The sequence below is a fragment of the Ictalurus punctatus genome, chromosome 4 (genome assembly GCF_001660625.3).
Source record: "Ictalurus punctatus breed USDA103 chromosome 4, Coco_2.0, whole genome shotgun sequence".
NCBI classification, from domain to species: domain Eukaryota; kingdom Metazoa; phylum Chordata; class Actinopteri; order Siluriformes; family Ictaluridae; genus Ictalurus; species Ictalurus punctatus.
The window spans coordinates 33,083,547-33,096,046 of NC_071284.1; the positions used below are offsets into that span (position 1 = coordinate 33,083,547).

The 12,500-nt window shown below is 41.9% G+C and overlaps 1 protein-coding gene across 2 annotated transcripts in view; it reads left to right on the forward strand.

Annotated features, from left to right (window-relative positions):
* The window catches only part of tiparp (TCDD-inducible poly(ADP-ribose) polymerase), a 31,384-nt gene extending 31,014 nt beyond the window's left edge, over nt 1-370 (forward strand). For both annotated transcript variants that reach the window (XM_017466228.3, XM_017466226.3), the window contains one exon: nt 1-370. This exon is cut by the window's left edge and continues 481 nt beyond it. The gene's annotated coding sequence lies outside the window, so the exon portion shown is untranslated.
* The last annotated feature ends 12,130 nt before the right edge of the window (nt 371-12,500 follow it).

Below are 12,500 nucleotides of genomic sequence, written 5' to 3' on the forward strand. Positions count from 1 at the left end.
GGAAGTCGCGGACTGTACGGACCGTGTAATCGGCAGCGTGTGCATGCGTGAGGAAATGACTTCCAGGCTTCCGTTCTGCACCGGCGTGCGTCCGTGTACGACTCGGACCCCGCTTTCGGTTCTACGGCACACTAGGGATGTCGCTCGGGCTCGATGCCGTCATCGAAGCGTTGACTTTTTTTTGTTTTTGTTTTTGTTTGTTTGTATGTTTAAGACTCACGCCCCTCCCCCATCGCCGCCATCCATTTTCCGTAGTTCATCGTTCGTTGTACATATGCTTTCCTTGTTTATATTTGAACTGTGTGCCTTTTGTTCATAAAAAATTATTTATGTTAGTTAACGTGACGAATAAAGATTGAAAGTGAAGGTGCGCTCGTGTCTTACTCCTCCTTCCATCGTCAGATAAAGTACACAGACTTTCCTACACCTCTGAATCTATTACTGAAGAACACGCCGGGTAACTCTTTCCTATGAAGTCAAAAGTTTTTGGACACACAGTGCCCTTTTTTTTTTTTTTTTTTTTTTTTTTTTTTTTTTAAGTTTTATTATATATAAATGAGTGATGATTAAGTGAAGGGGGAAGTCCATCAAGTCTCTGAGGTGAGTGCGCTTCCTGTACGAGTGTAGCTTACTGTAGGGTGAGATTTTGTTGTACAGTCGATATTAGACAGGTATTAGAGTATCGACTGGAGCACGAATATACGTTCGTGCGTTACAGAGCGATCCGGATCGGACATTTCCAGATCCGGATCGGACATTTCCATTTATTTCCGTTCCCAGATTTTCTAATTCTTCAATTTCTTTGACTGAAATTGAGCTTCTTGTTAAAAAGAGTTTTGAAAAATGTTAATACAGGGCGTACAAAAACTTCTGACTGGCAGCGTGTGTTATATAACGTTTTTAGATTTTACACACACACACACACACACACACACACACACAGTATACAGAAATAGTGTATTATTGAAAGACAAAAAGGGTTTCCATATTCTAATCATACATTATAAAAGCAGTATTTAAAGATCTCAAGTTAAAACGAATCAAGTAGATTTTTTTTTTTTTTTTTTTTTTTTTTAACATCTGGTAATATAAACACTTTCTAAAAATTATTTAAATAAAGTATTTAATGTAAAAGTGAATTTGAGTAGAGTTTTATTAAGTATTAAATTTGTACAAGATAAAGAGCAATCTAGAAAACATATATTTAATATATTTATAATTACAGATATAGACCTTGTATACTAGCCTATATAAAATGTTACTGATATTGATTAATATATATATATATATATATATATCGTGTCAAAAAGCTGTTAGAACAGTTGAGTTAAAAAAAAATGTGTAACATAAATAAATGGGAGTTTATCTTTATCTGGCAACAAGACCATGCAAAATATATATCATTTAAATTAAACATAGTTTGATGAGGACAGAACAATTTTTTTTTTTTTAAGATAAAAATGATATTTTAATTAATATTTCGAGAACAGAGTAAAAAATATTTGAATAAGAATGGAATAAATGACAGAATGAGAACTGGTCAATTCCGAAGTCTCTAACAGGTCTATCAGGAATAATGGGCAGATTCATTTTTTTAATAAAAACATATTGTAAAAAAAAAAAAAAGATTCACAATTGTAAAATAAAAATATTCTCGATTGAAAGCGTATAAAAGAGGAGAACTGTTCGATGGAAAGTGTCCTTGAGGAGTATTTTAACTACTGGTTTAATATTTGAAAGAGAAATTCACATCCTCACAGGAGAACGGAGTGAAGCGGTGCATGTAGGAGCTGCAGCTCTAACAGAACTAATAGACACATATTAACACTATCATATTTTATATCATGGTTTTTTCACAAACTATAGAATATTAAAATGAAGGACATTTGGGTGAACTGAATATTCACTAATCCTGTTTGTTTGTTTGTTTGTTTATTTATTCATAACAATATAATATACATAGGGTTTTATATTACCTAAACATTTTTACAAATAAAGTAATAAATGAATTATATTAAAGAAACGTGAGTTCGTCCTGCAACAATATCCAAAATATAATGCTAAAACATTTTTGAACTGAACTCAGGGATATTTGGGATTTATATATATTTATGATTGGGAATATTTGGGATATATATATATATATATATATATATATATATATATATATATATATATATATATATATATATATATATAATTGGGTATATTTGGGATATATATTTATAACTGGGAATATTTGAGATATATATATATATATATATATATATATATATATATATATATATATATATATATATATATATATATATATATATATATATATTTATAACTGGGAATATTTGGGATATATATATATATAACTGGGAATATTTGGGATAAATAAATTTATAACTGTGAATATATGGGATATATATTTATAACTGGGAATATATGGGATATATATTTATAATTAGGAATATTTGGGATATATATATTTATAATTGGGAATATTTGGGATATATATATTTATAACTGGGAATATTTGGGATATATATATATATTTATAACTGGGTATATTTGGGATATATATATATTTATAACTGGGAATATATGGGATATATATTTATAATTGGGAATATTTGGGAACAAGGGATGAATCTAAAAGCTGCTTAGATGATAAAAGAGGTTGGAGGCAGTTATAAAGGGTTCAACAAGGAAGATGTAAACTTATAAAAGTTATATATGTGTGTGTGTGTGTGTGTGTGTGTGTGCGTGCGTGTGTGCGTGCGTGTGTGCGTGTGCTCGTCTAACAGCAGTATGTTATCTCAGTGACGTGACCCGAGGTAGCTCACTCCACTTCAGGCATGTTCCTACACTTCCCCCATCGTCCGTCTGCTACACAGTTGGAATGTTTATGATCTTCCTGTTGCTCTGAAAACGGCCTTCGTTAGCGTCACGTGTGCTGTGTGTGTGTGTGTGTGTGTGTGTGTGTGTGTGTGTGTAGGCAGAGGTTTTCTGAGGCTGAACAGTAGCAAGCATGCGACCCGAGCAGCCTCTAATGGAGCTGTGAAATGCGATCTGATCCGAGTCTGTCCGTCTGTTCCACTTCTCTCACTCCATCTCTGACTGTTACTGGGAGAACTACTTTAACACACTAATGCGTGGCTGTTTCAGAGAGAACCATGGAACCCTGTTTGCTCTCTCTCTACTTTCTCTCTCTCTCTCAGTGGGTTTCTGCGTTCCTGATCTCAGTGGTTAATTAATCCCAGAGGTAGAACAGAGAGAGAGAGAATGCTGTAACAGCAGGAGGAACACACACACACACACACACACACACACACACACACACACACACACCCCACCCTGTGAGCCCAGGAGACTTCATCTTCTCCACTGTTCTCTCTGTGGTATGCCTATAACATCCCTCCTTTTCTTTCTCTTCCTTTCTTTTCTCCCCCCGCCGTGTCTTTGTTCGATCCTGATGGACGAGTTGTCTCCTCACTCGAGGACAGAGCGAAAACCCGCTTCGGGACGATTCCTTCCAGGGTCTGACGTCTACTCAAAAGCGCCGCTTTACACGAACGTTTCTATCCGTCACACTCCTCTATTGTTTTGCTATTCGGATATTCTGTGTCTCGGTCTGGCCTTGAACACTCGAGCAGCTTCGGATCGCTTAGCAGGCTGTTTGTCTGCCTCTGCCTCTGCCTCTGCCTCTGCCTCGCTGCCCTTGTGGAATAATTGCTGGCACACAGCCGCTCTCGTTTAGGAGCCCTGGGGGATGCAACGGCCGGGCCAAGCGAGAGTGCGTGCTCGTGTCTGTGTGTGTGTGTGTGTGGGGGGGGGGGGGGGTTGATTGTGAAGTCATCCTCACGAGGAAGAACATCGATCACGACCGTACTGCGAAACAGAAGCCTGGAGTGATGAGTCACTGATTAGAGGTTTCCTGGAAAATGACATTTTATTTTCGGCCCCTTAGATCCTGTTCTAGTTCAGTCATATGTGAGTGTGAAAAGGTTTAAAAATAAAAGTGTGTGTGTGCGTGTGTGAGAGAGAGACAGAGAGAGGAGAGAGAGAGAGAGAGAGAGCTGAGCTCCCACATAGCCCAAGTTGCTAAAAACCCGATGCCTGACGTGATGTGTAAAGCGTGGTCGTTTGAATGATTCACAGCCGCCACATTGCTGGCTGGTGAACGAGGTTGTTTTTAGACGTTAGACACAGACGAGGTCTTTGTCGTGCAGTTGCGTAAATGTGATGTTCCGGGTCACGGCTAAAACTGGCGGAATCACGAGAATCCGCACCGAGGGCGTGTTTCTGGAGATCCAGGCCATGCCGGACCGAATCCCCCGTACTTCCTGTTCATCCCGTTTCCATATTGTTTCAACGCCGCCCAGCTGCAACCAATGAACATTCCAGGCTGCTTTTTCCATCTTTTCAAATCTCCGCCATAAGCCTGGAAGAAGAGAGACACGGAACGAGGGCGGCGGCCCAAATAAGGACCTCAGAGCTGCAGGTGGACTCTGCTTGACCCGAGAGGGAACCTTGTGCGTGCGACCTTTGCTCCTTGCCCTGAGAAGGAACAGGGTCAGGGTCAGGTCAAGCTTGGGATTGTTATCCTGTTCATCTCCTGTAGTTGTGCATCTTGTGATGCCGTGCCACATCACACAATCTCTTCTTCTCTATCTCCGTCTTTGTTCCCGAGCCGTCCGCCATCTTTTCTTTCAGCGTGCGGGTTGTACGGCGTCTCAGAGGTTCGGGAAAGCCGAGGAGACGCAAGCCGACACGGACGTATCTCGAAGATCCGTTCACGTGCGCTTTAAGAGAGAACGCAAAGCCATGCTCAGAAGTAGAAACGGTTTATCGGAGCTGCAGGTGAGACGTGACACGCGGTTCTCGGGAGACGACACGTTTCCCGACTTTCGCAACAAACACTCTGGAGTGTGAAGACGTCTCATGAGGACGGATACAAACAGGAAAGAATGGTGCGGCGTATACGTTACTGAAGAAAGTCAGGCTTTAGGGAGAGGACATTTTTTCAGCCTTGTGTCAGTCGGTTACTGCTCGAAAACGTGTGTTTCTTTTCCTCTTATTGGAAAAACGTGTCGAAATCACGCCACAAATAGAGATTGGAATAGCTACGGTAATTCTTTAAGCACGCAACGGACCGTTCCGTGCATGAGCGGTATTACAATGTGTCCAACGTTTAAGATTATTTTTTGAATCAAAAACCGATCGTTTTTGTGTCGACTTTTCCTAAAAAGAAATAAATAAATACGTAGATGCCTGCGTAAAAACATCACCTATTAAAAGTAAGGGAAGAAGGCAATCAAGTAAAAAGCTAAAAAAAAAAGTTTTAAAAAAAGGGGGGGTTTTATATATAAAACAAACAAATAAACAACATATTAAAAAGTAAGATAGATGGCAATCAAGTAAAAAGTAAAAAAAAAAAAAAAAAATGTGGGGGGGGGGAGGGGGGTTTACAAATATTACAGTTGAAAAATTCTTACCCTGTGTAAAGTTATTGCACAATATTTTAGGTTTACAATATAATAAATAAGTAAACAAGTAAATAAATAAATAAATAAATAAATAAATAAACAACATATTAGAAAGTAAGTTAGAAGGCAATCAAGTTAAAAGTAAAAAAAAAAAAATTAAAAAGGGGGGGAGGTGTTTAAAAAAATTGTGTAAATGTGTAAAAAAAAATTTTACATGACATTTTAGATTTAAAATATATATAAAAAAACAAATAAATAACATATTAAAAAGTAATCGAGTAAAAAGTTAAAAAAAAAAAAAAAAAAAGTGAAATATTACAGCTGAAAAATTCTTACCCTGTGTAAAGTTATTACACAATATTTTAGGTTTACAGTATAATAAGTAAATAAGTAAACAAATAAATAAGTAAGTAAATAAATAAACAACATATTAGAAAGTAAGTTAGAAGGCAATCAAGTAAAAAGTTTAAAAAAAAAAAAAAAAAAAAAAAAAAAGGAATGTATTAGAATGTTTACATCTGGCAACCTAATTCTTCTATTCACAGTGCAGTAGTTCTGCAGATTAGCTCTGAAGTTATATATAACGCCTTATGATGATTTTTTATGTTTTAAAGGAGAACGAATCGTGTTTGTTTGTCGTCCGCCATGTTGCGCTGGGAGGAGCAACACGTCCCGGAGTAATAATGTTGCCTTTGACTAAAACTCAACTAGGAAAAACGGAAGAACATGCTCCCAGAACTCAGAATTCATCCGAACACCTAGTCCTCCAGGATGGTCTCCTCAACCCAGACCTCAGCACATGACATCAAACCAACATGGCCGCTCACAGTAAACTTACTCCAAAGGTTACTTCTTGGGAGGTAAATCTGCATCACTCGACACAGTTAGCTGGCTAGCTTGTTGCTAACATAGAAACGAACACGGAGACGTCCGTGTCTGTTGCTTCATTGAAAACGATTCCGGGTTTGAACTTAGTTAAGCCAAACGCAGCGGAAAATCTGTATTATTGGCGCACATATATAGCATTGGAGTAGTTTGGTACATGAAGGAGTTAAATATAAGCAATATAGACTTAAGAGATTTGAAAGAAATATATATATATATATATATATAAAAAGCATGGTCCTGTACATTTGCGTGGATTTGCTCCAATCAGAATGGATCTCTAGTAGTAGCTTCCTTGGTTCATTTGATCTTTTTAAACCCTCGACATGTCAATTCACAGCTTTCACGCAGAGATAAAGCACAACAAGGAAAAGTTTTCGCGTTGAACTCGAAGTCGTTCCCTCCCCTAGGAAGCCGTCCCCGTCTGAGCACGCTCGCTAATCCCGGCGGGATTTGAGGCCGCGTGATTGGTCCCTTGGTCCTTACTTCCTGAGCGCAGAGAGCACGGTGGTGCTGGGATACGGCGTGTGGGGGTGGGGTGGCACTGGAGTGCCCGTCAAGAGTGTACGTGCCACTCGGCGTGAAGCTCTAAGTGGAGGTGGAGACACGAGAGGAACAGGATACTGAGCCACACTGGAATGCGGCGTTATTCCACGGATAGAAAGTCACGGCTCAGCCATTACACACACACACACACACACACACACACACACACACACACACACACACACACAGTGTAAGTAAGGAGAGAGAGATTACAGGCTAAAAAGATTATAGTTTAATGCCTTTACTCTTTTATTTATTTATTTATTTCTTAAAGTATTAGGAAGCACTCACAGAACCTAGAAGCAAAGCTACTGGGATGCGTCCCGTACACACTTCTCTTCCTTTTTCTTTTTCTTTCTTTCTTTCTTTTTTATACCTCTTTTATCTTTTCACTAGACAAGCGGTTTGTTTAACAGTTGAAGATTACAGGAGTGAAAGCCAGCGCTGTCTTCTGCCGTCGTAGCCTCGGACGTCAACGCGTATCAAGGCGTCTCTGGTCCTAGAGCCGAATGTTTTTTGTTTTCGGCACCGTTCTGTGTGAACCCCAGAGACTGTAGATCGTGAAAATCTAAATTACGTCACTGAGATCGCATTCCCCTCCGCCATTCCGGTGTTTGATGTGAACATTACCTGAAGCTACTGACCTGTACCTGCGTGAGTTCGCTGCTGATACCCGATTGGCTGTTTGGATGACTGAACGCGCGTACAGCTAGACGCTCGACATGAACGTCAGCTAACGTTATCTCGCCCTGCCCCTGCCCCCGTTGAACGATCTGTTTCACGGAGAATTTCGATCAGCTCGGAATATAAACCGGTAGGCGAGTTCGCTCAAAAGTATTGCCCCCCCCCCACACTCTCGCGCGCTTATCTATCGAGGTTCTAGGTTTTCAAGAAAACACGGAGGGGAATAAATGTATCTCCAGGCTACATTGTGGCAGGATAAATCACAGCTCCGTGTTATCTCTAGAAGCATCGGGGATCTAAGTCTAGACATGGTCATGAAGTCATTCAGAAGCTGTGGTTGCTGCGTTCACACGCGGCTTTCTAAAGTTACGACGGCACATTCATCATCAGCGAGCCGCTCACACAGGGACGTCAGGGCTGTCACTAAAAGCTCAACACTTAGTACCATGAGAAAAAATAATCAATCTGGCTACCATAAGCTTAGGGCTATGCGCTCAGTCACTCACACACACACACACACACACACACACACACACACAGTGAAACAACTGTTCTCCATTCGTGATCACTAACTACAGTTAACTGCCATATCTTCAGCACTGGCCTGGCACTCATAAAGTGCTGATTTCACCCTGATGTCATTCTCAAAACAAAAAAAACAACAAAACCCTCCACTCACTGGGTAAAACAATAAAAAAACAACAAAAAAACGATGCGAGATGGGCTTCAAGAGCAGCCCCAGATCTCTGCCATTAATCATGTATTCAAACCATCTGGAATTCCCCAAAGATGTCTGGATGTGTTTTAATTTCACTTTATTATTGGAGAGAAGCAGAATCAGAAGAGATCCAACCGGCGCGGTCCGTCCAAACCCTAAGAGCCGAGACAGCTTTCTGCCAACAAAAAATGTGTTTTCGTAGCTCGTGAGGTGTTTCGTCAAGGAGACAGTTCTCGAATTATACTCGACCCTTTAAAAGACACAGCTGGACCCCAGGGCCGATCGCGTGAAGCCAGAAACTTGAGCTATGTTTATATGGAGGTATCTGCGACGTGTTTCGCTGATTTTGTTGGTCGGTGCTGTGTTTTCGTTCTACTCTAAACGCACTAAAGGGCTAAAGCGCCGCTGCATCGCTCTCTTTAGGTAGAGACGAAGCGAGGGCTGAAACCCGCTGTCGGCGGGTCGTTAAACCGCGTTGTGGGAAATCGCTAAGCGAAGTGAGGAAGACAAAAACAAAGCATAGAGTAAATCTCTTGCACAATGATAGCGGTTATATTCAAGGCGGTCAGCATCTCAGGAAACCTTGCTGAATCGCTGCTTGCTAGCAGGTTCGTGACTCGCGTGAATTTGTTTACTTACCTATCAGGAAGTCAAAAGAGAAAGCGGAAACTAGTCCTGGAGGAAAAGGAAAAGAGGAAGCAGGACAGGCGTACGCGATGCTGATAATGATGAACAAATTAAGAATAATGATTTTGTGCCAAACAGTGACGTAATGTTAGCTAAACTTGGTTTTAGGCACGGGTTTAGCGTGGATATTTTAGCATTCTCGGTTTAAATAAAAAATCCGATTGGTTGTTTTGCCAGCAGCCGTGCGAATAGAATTGATTCAGTGAATCAAGATCGAATCGAGATTCGTTCATCTCACGTTCAGCGTTTGAATCGGCGAATATTTAGTCGTTCGTTTGTTTTTTTTTAAAGCTATATGTTTTTTTTAAAAAACATTGTGTGTGTGTGTGTGTGTTGTTGTTGTTGTTGTTTTTTTTTAAACTAGTTAGATTTAGGAGTTCTATACAGCTACTACTGCTTCTCATCAAAAGAAAAGAAATAGAAAAGCCGGACAGGTCACGCAGACAGGAGAGAACAACGCCCATGAAAGATGAACTACGTGCAACAAGAGCGGAATGTCTCTTGCTAGCGTGAGTGTAGGGGGATACGTACAGGCGGTGATACATTTAGGCAAATCTGAATGAATCATTTAACTGAAATGACTCGAGTCACGGAAACGACTCCAAAATGTAATCAGTTGACCAAAGCTTTAACTGCTGTCACAGCGGTGTGGATGTGAATGCTAAATGACTTTTAGGAAACAAATGAAGAAGATGATTAATAACAAATATTGGATCCGGCTCATTTTTTTTTTTTGCTTCGTTCCTGATTATCGCTGCAGATTCATCTTTAAAGCGCACCTATTATGGATTTGAAACGTGCCTAATTTTGTTTTAAAGCTCTCATACGATAAATTTACCTGCATCCGGGGTCAAAAAACACTTTAACGTGCTCATCATTTAAACTGCAGCGTTACCTTTTTCCCCCCAGTGTCACAAACGACTCGTTCAGTGATCCGTTCTAAAGGATTCGTTCTAAACTCCTCCTTTCAGAGAGCATACTCTGCTCCGATTGGTCAGACGTCCCGGTCTGTCGTGATCGGTCTACCGCTGTCAGCGAGCAGCCGATGAAGACGAGAGGCGGGGCTTTTTGTTACAAACCTACGTAGGTCAGCACAGGAAGTAAAGTCTGGAATCACTAACGAGTCGATTCAGCTGTTCAGAATCGATTCCTTCTTTAAGGAGTCGATAACTCCGTTTGTCGCGCGTTTTGATTTGTGAAACTTTGCAGACTTTTTACGTTCACAAGCAGCTACGTATATAACGCACTACATGGAGGGGGATATCGGAAAAACCGTGATAGGTGCACTTTAAGTAACACAGAGTTTAAGTAACACAGAGTTCATTAGTAACTCGCTTCGGTTAGTTATTCTTTATTACTGTACATGAAGCATTTAGCACAGAGTAACCCCCCCAACACACACACACACACATATACACATGTTCAGGAGTGTGTGAGAGACGGAGCAGACGACTTGCCCAGTCAGCCAGCAGACACAAAGCCAAACCCTAAAAAGTACGTGCTGACCATGATTCAGCCGCTCGACAGCCAACTGCCTCATCGTGTTTCCAAAATATTCATCAAGTTTCTTCCCCCCGAGGAGAGACTTGGGAGATGTGCCGGATAATGAGAAACCAGAACCGTCATCCTCCTCCTCCTCCTCCTGCTCGTCGCCTCACTCTCGTTAATCTGCCTTCTTGCTACATCTGTTCTGCCTTTATAAATAACTGCACGACCCTTTGGCTGGGGAGGCGGTAATGAGGTCAGAGAGAGAGAGAGAGAGAGAGAGAGAGAGAGAGAGAAAAGGACAAAGCTCATCCCACGTCAGCAGTAAGACAGCTCGAGCAAACTAGCACGGTCATGTCGTTAGTGCACCCGAGCGCACACAAGCTCTCCTCCTCACGGTACCTGCGTCGACAGAATGTCAGAGGCGGTTCGAGCTCAAGGCCTCCAAGCTCTTGTTTTTTTGGACAGCTGCTCTCTCACTTCTGGCTCCGAACTCGCTCTGCTGGAAGCTCACACAATGGCTTCCTTTCATTCCAATATCTCCGCTTCCAAACGAAATAAAACCTGCCGTTAACAACCGTGCTGTAGAGTGAACCCTGTGCTGAGTAATACGTGTTCGGTCAGGTTCGCGCCGTGCGATTTCGGTAGCCTTTTCAAACGATTACTTCATTAGGCCGCGCAGTATGAGATCCTGCGAAAACACTGGCCGAGTTCTGTGCTTTCACGGTGTCAGGTGATACGGCGTAAAAGACCTCGGAGCAGCGCTCACGCTCTGAGATTTTAATGAAAAATACTCCCAGAATTTCGCCGTCGGTGTGTTTGGTCGCCATGGCGTTCTTAGACCTCGGATCACGACTCACGACTAGAGAATTCCTTCACGGTGGCTTAGCGGTTAGCGCGTTCGCTTCAAACCCCCAGTGTCGGGGGTTCGATTCCCACCGTGGCCCTGTGTGTGCGGAGTTTGCATGTTCGCCCCGTACCCGTCCCTCCGGGTACTCCGGTTTCCTCCCCCAGTCCAAAGACCTGCATGCTAGGCTGATTGGCGTGTCCGTAGTGCGATTGTGTGTGTACCCTGAGATGGATTAGCACCCTGTCCAGGGTGTACCCCGCCTGGGATAGGCTCCAGGTTCCCCGTGACCCTGAAAAGCATAAGCGCTATTGAAGACGGATGGATGATCCAAATGTAAGATTATTATCAACATTTAATGAGCCTTTATTCAATTTAAGGCTTGTCTAAAGCCCATTGTTCACCGGACCACAGCGGGGCCGTGTCTAACACGCTGTCGCGGTATTCAAAGCGGCCTTTACACCAGACATCGGATATTTAAAATATTTCTACGCGGCACCGTCGGGATTCCTAGCTAAAATACGCGATTCACGCTATCGTTTGATTCGCCGCTCTGGCCTGAAGTGAAGCACCGATTCACGAATGAACTGGATTAACGAACTTAACGAGTTTGCAGGTTATATTGACGAGTGCAAGAGAGAACAGAAATGAAAGCTACACAGGCCGCAGTGCTTCTGGTGTAGAATGAGCTTTATATTATATGTAAATATTTTGTGAAATGTAATACATGAACCCGATTAAACTGACAAACCCATTCATTTGGGTTGGAAATGGGGTCAGTGGCCAAAAAACCTCATGCCTAGTCACTCAAAGCTGGGGAGAGTTAGTGCCTGTTTGTGTGTGTGTGTGCGTGTGTACGGGTGAAAGTATGTAGACCGCCATCCATTTTTCTTATGCAAAGCTTGTCAAGTTAAGTCAAATACATGCTAGTTTGGTTTGTTTGAATGATATTAAAAGTAGGAGCACCTGCCGAGCTTCCATTCTGTCCCGCCGGACAGAAGCGAAAAACAAATATCACGCCGTATCTCGAATCTTTCCGTCTCTCATCTCGTCCGTCTGTTTTCCTCCTCCGTTTCCCCCGAGCGGCCGAGTACATTCCTTCCAAACCGGCCACCTTTGCGGCGCTACCACTCCGGTCCGGTTCGAGAAGGCCGTATCGTCGGTAAAAATG